The sequence below is a fragment of the Rana temporaria genome, chromosome 3, assembly GCF_905171775.1.
Source record: "Rana temporaria chromosome 3, aRanTem1.1, whole genome shotgun sequence".
In the NCBI taxonomy this organism is placed as follows: Eukaryota; Metazoa; Chordata; class Amphibia; order Anura; family Ranidae; genus Rana; species Rana temporaria.
In genome coordinates, this window is record NC_053491.1 from 444021583 (window position 1) to 444027590 (window position 6008).

The window sequence follows — 6008 nt, forward strand, 5'->3', positions numbered from 1 at the left end:
GTCTTGTGAGCTCTGCTACAAGAGAAGGTTTAGAGTTAAGAACAGGGGTAGGCAATCTTGGCTCTTCAGCTGTTGTGGAATGTAAAGTTCCTTGAGGCATTGCAAGACTCTAATATCCACATGCAAAATTCCTGGGGACAGAGGCATGAGGGGGATTTGTAAAACCCCAATTCCCAAAAAGTTGGGGCGGCCTGTGTAAAATATACATAAAAACGTAATGCAGTGCTTTGCAGATCTCAAAAACCTGTTTTTTATTCACAACAGAAAATTGAAATGTTAAATTTTTAAGAAAAAAAAAAGGTGATTTTAGAAACTGATGGCAGTAACACGGCTCAAAAAACAAAAAAAAGTAAGGACACGGCAACAAAAAGCTGGCAAGGTAATGCCCCCTACCCACAATCCAAAAATTGTACGAAAAATGCCGCTTTTGAAGTGATCATACGATAATCGGATTGTTGGTACAGGGCTTTCGAGAGCCGATCATGACAGTTTATGCGATTATTATTCAATCGGACATGCACAGAATTTTTTTTTTCCCGTACGCTGCCAGACCGTACGATTTACGTTTTAAATCCATATAGCTGTCGTTCGAAAATGCATTACAACACATGATATCACTTCTGAATTTTTATTCTGTCGTACAAAAGTTTTCGTGACTTTAGTAAATTCTTCTGCAGCATTCACACCTTTGCGTCGGCAATATGCGGCGTATTGCGGCGACATGGAATAGACGTTTTGTCCCGCGATTTGCGGCGACAAAACACGACGTTTTAAACATTTTTTTTTGCTGGAGGGGTGATTTTTTACATGGTCGGCTATGCCCGAACGCCGAAGCCGACCGAAAAAAGGGTCCGGGACTTGTTTTGAGCTTCAGGCATTCGGCGTGGAGATGTGAACCATCTCCATAGCCGACCATGTAAAATCGCCCCTTCAGCGTATTAGGGGCTGCTGCGGCGTCGCGCTTCAGGCGTTTATATGCCTAGGTGTGCATGGAGCCTTCAGATTCAACGAGATTGGCATGCAAAAAAAAAACGGACTATCGTTTGTCTAAAAATTATTATACAGGATTTATATAGCGCCAACAGTTTGCGCAGCGCTTTACATCAGGGAAGACAGTACAGTCACAATGCAATTTGATACAGGAGGGATCAGAGGGCCCTGCTCGTTAGAGCTTACAATCTAGAAAACCTCATTGTGTGTATGGGGCATTCGTGGTACTAACGAGGAAGAGCTGGAAGAACATAATTGGGTTAATTGGAAACGGTTCAGTAACACGATTGGGTATAAAAAGAGCATCTTATAGAGTCAGTGGAGGAAATGTACTAAAACTGGTGAACTCGGAATCTGGTGCAGCTGTGCATGGTAGCCAATCGGCTTCTAACTTTAGCTTGTTCAAGTAAGCTTTTACCAAAAAACCCTGGAAGCTGATTGGTTTACATACAGAGCTGCACCAGATTTTGCACCATGTAGTTTTAGTAAATAAACCCCCTATGTCTCAGAAGTAGTGTTGTAGTTTCAACACCACTGAAGTGCCGAGGTTGCCTACACTTGATGTAGAATGATAAAAGCGGCTTTGGGAATGATGTTCATGCAGGGCTGACTTTTTTTTTAGCCTCACTTCCCAGCTATAATTGGTCACGGGTCTGGCAGCCATAAGCACATGGAGCAGTAGTTTCTTCAGGATAGTGATTGTGTCATTGCCTCAATCCTTAAAGGTACTTTTTTTTCTTTTTTTTTTTGTTACCTGCTCTGTGAAGTGGTTTTGCACAGAGCAGCCGCAGTCCTCTTCTTGGGTCCCCTGTCAGTGCTCTGGGCTCAAAGTCCCCCCTCCCCTTTCCTTTTGAGTGCCTCCATAGCAAGCTGGTTGCTATGGGGGCACTCAAATGGGCTTGCTCTTGAGGGCTTCTGTGTGTCAATGGCACACAGTTTTTTTTTTTTTTTTTTTTTGCAAAAGGCAAATCCACTTTGCATTACAAGAGCACTTGGAAGATCAGTCGCTGTAAATCTGAGGGGTAGATCTGAAATGAGGGGAAGCTCTGCTGGTTTTATTATCCAATCATGTGCAAGCTAAAATTCATTTTTTTTTCCCCCTTGCATTTCCCCTTCGGATCTACAGCGACTGCACTTCAAAGTGCACTTGTAGTGCAAATTGCATTTGTATTTAGTAAATAACCCCAAGAGTGTGGATCAGTCACCCCTGCTCCCTCCTCACTAGCTGTGATGGACAAGCAATGGCTCCTGCTTCTGTGTCTCAGCCAATGAGGAGGCATGGAGCTATGAGAGTAGCGGCTCTCGTGCACATAGCTGGATTGGGCTTTGGTTAGTATTGGGGTTGTGGGGGGAAGCTGCATGCAGAATTTTTTTTTTTCTTTTTTTTTTAAACCTTTTGTGCCTTTAGAACCACTTTAAGGCCTTTTTCACATGACCATCAAGCTGCATACACTGAATTCCACTGGCAGGAATTAGTGGATTCTTGCAGCTGGAATGACAAGTGCATGCAATGGTGGCTGTTGCATGTAGCTGCACACCAAGGTGGTACCTGCGGTTAGGGGTGTGTGTCCGAGCCTGGATGCAATCCGATGCATAGTGTGCGGCTACATCAGAGAAGAGCCAGCCGCTGTCAGCACTTTGTACAGGCTGGGTGGCTGCTGTTGTTTTCATGCACCTGTTCTAACTGCAAGAATCTGGTGGCTAAATGGCCCTGTGAAGGAGGCCTTGCAACAAATATTTATCTCAACATCCGACTAGATGTCTGCATTAAACGTGCAGCAAACGAGTCCAGCCACAAGGTGGCACTTTACCAAGATGGTCAGTTTGGCAGCTTTAGTGAATTTTGATGTCCCCAGATCATCAGACATGGCAACTCTTCTGTTAGACTCGTTTTGGATCTGTTTACATTTCCATACCAGTGTCAATCTAATCGCACTGGGCCCTAAAAGGAGGTTAAGGACATCTGGTCTTTAGAACTGCATGAAATATATATTGCTTGCACAGGATTACCTCCTATATATTTACAATTCTTTCACCAGGCTTCTGTGATGGAAAAGGATCTTCATGCTGTGATTTGAAGTGTCTGTCTGGGTAGTGGATTAATTAGGACAGATAATCCAGTCGTTTGGCTGGTTTTGTGGGACACTGATTAAAGAAGATGAGCTGGACCATAAAACGTGTCCCATTGCAACTGTACTAAATATGACTTTAAAGCAAAACTCCACTTGTCAATCAAAAATCCTTAATCCAGTTATTCTTTAAAAACTTAATATAAATATATATATTTATATATGTGTGTTTTTCAAATTACCAAAATCTGTTTATCTTCCCACAATCCCTTTGGGCAGCAGAAATGTCACTAAGATGGGATGTTCCAGGGTAAGGGAATGTTATTTCTGGCTGTCCGATGTAACTTGCAGGTCAAAATATGTTCAAAATATGTTAATACCCCCCCCTCCCCCTTCAATCATGGCTGCCATGGGTTGTTAGGAAGTCCATACTGTCCCCTTCAGAGTAGTAAAAGGTAATTTCTACCTCAAGTAGCAGAGCATTCCACAATATTATACCATTAGTGAGTATTTTTACACTACAGTATTTCCTTTCCTCCCTTTTTTATACAGCTCAGATCTGGAATGAAATCGGTATACGGCTGTCTTTTAAATATGACATCTTGGATAAGTAAATGTTGTCCATGTCTGAGAGGCATGTGCATTCTTTTGGCATCATATGTGTATTTCCTCCCAATCTGTGCAGAAAACAATTCTCCTGCAGGAGCTTCCTGTAATAAAGACCGGTCACTGCTGCCCTTTGTGCGGGGCGACTGGTCTTGGCTCTGCCCCCTTCTGCAGTTTTCTGTGGTGGGTGGAGCCTGTTGGGTGCTTCCCACAGCTCTTCTCACTGCATGGACTCAGGTGCAGCACGGTGATGACGTCAATGCTGCTTGCACGAGGTAAAATCTAGCTTTGGTGATATAAATATAGCAGCTTCAACTCTTCTGGGAAGGCTGTGCTGTGCACAAGGTTTAGGAGTGCGTCTATGGGAATGTTTGACTCTTCTTCCAGAAGAGCATTTGTGAGGTCAGGCACTGATGTGTACGAGAAGGCTTGACTCAATCTTCACTCTAATTCATTCCAAAAGTGTTCTATCGGGTTGAGGTCAGTAGGCCAATCAAGTTCCTCCACCCCAAACCGCTCATCCATGTCTTTATGGACCTTGCTTTGTGCACTGGTGCGCAGTCATGTTGGAACAGGAAGGGGCCATCCCCAAACTGTTCCCACAAAGTTGGGAGCATGAAATTGTCCAAAATGTCTTGGTATGCTGACACCTTAAGTGTTCCCTTCACTGGAACTAAGGAGCCAAACCCAACCCCTGGGAAAACAGCCCCACACCAAAATGATTTGGACCAGTGCACAAAGCAAGGTCCATAAAGACATAGTGAGCGAGTTCGGGGAGGAGGAACTTGACTGGCCTGGACAGAGACTATGAGCCAAGCCTTCTTGTCCGACCTCACAAATGCTCTACTGGATGAATGGTCAAACATTCCCATAGACACACTCCTAAACCTTGTGGACAGCCTTCCCAGAAGAGTTGAAGCTGTTATAGGTGCAAAGGGTGGGCCAACTCAATATGGAACCCTACCGACTAAGACTGGGATGCCATCAAAGTTTGTGTGTGTTAAGGCAGGTGTCCCAATACTTTTGGTAATATAGTGTATATCAATAAGTGTTTGTTTTGGGAGTTCAACTTTTAACACCAAGCCTTGGCTCAGCTGGGTTAAATGTGGGGGTTCATAGTGCTCAGACATGAAAATACAGCCTAGACTGTGACTAGAATGGGAGCGTGCACTGACCAACACACCGCATCGAACAATATAACTGGACTTACCAAGTCATTTTTTTTTAATTCATGAAAATTTTATGCTTGAAGGTATCTTAGAGGAGCAATGCTTTGTTACCAATTTGATGTAAAAGTGTTTTTTTTTTTTATTATTAAAATGGAGGCAGAGTGACACTAAACTGATGTCATGACTTTTTTTGTCAATGCTCAGAAGTGTGTGAGAGAGAGTGAGTGTGTGTTGGGGTTATCTTATAAATGACACAAGGCATTAAAGATTTTGGGCCAGATCCACAAAGATCTGCCTATCTTTAGGCAGGCGTAGCGTATCTCAGATACACTACGCCGCCGTAACTTACAGCGTATTTTCCGTATCCAGAAAGAATTTGCACCGTAAGTTACGGCGGAGTAGTGTAAATGTGTCGGCGTAAGGGCGCGGAATTCAAATGACTAAGATGTGGGCATGTTTTATGTTAATGCATCTTGACCCCACGTAAATGACGTTTTAATTTAATGGCGCATGCGCCATCCGTGGGGGTATCCCAGGGCGCGTGCTCAAAATCATGTCGCAAATAGTCAATGCTTTCGACGTGAACGTAATTTACGCAAAGCCCTATTCGCAAACAACGGAAAATTCGACGCTGTCCCGGCGTCCATACTTAACATTGCGTACGCCTCATAGACCCAGGGGTAACGTTACGCCGCAAAAAAGCCTTACGTAAACGACGGAAAAAAAATGCCCCGGGCGGACGTACGTTTGAGGATCGGCGTATCTAGCTAATTTGCATACTCTACGCGGAAATCAACGGAAGTGCCACCTAGCGGCCAGCGTAAATATGCACCTTAGATCCGACGGCATACTAACATGTACGTCAGTCGGATCTAGCCCACATTCCGGCGTATCTTGTTTCGTGGATACAAAACAAAGATACGGGGGCGCATCGTAGAACTTACGCGGCGTATCAATAGATACGCCGCCGTAAGTTCTTTGTGAATCCGGGCCTTCATTTTTAAGCCTTACCTTGAGCTCCATCCCACCCAACCACTTCTATTTTTTGGCTTTTTTTTATTTTACAGTCTACAGAAATCTTAGGCCTCGTTCAAATGGCCTGGTAGCTGCGGCCACTGCTGATCGTATGACCCGATCATTCCAGCAGCAAAAATCTGACTATTCTTTCCGCAGC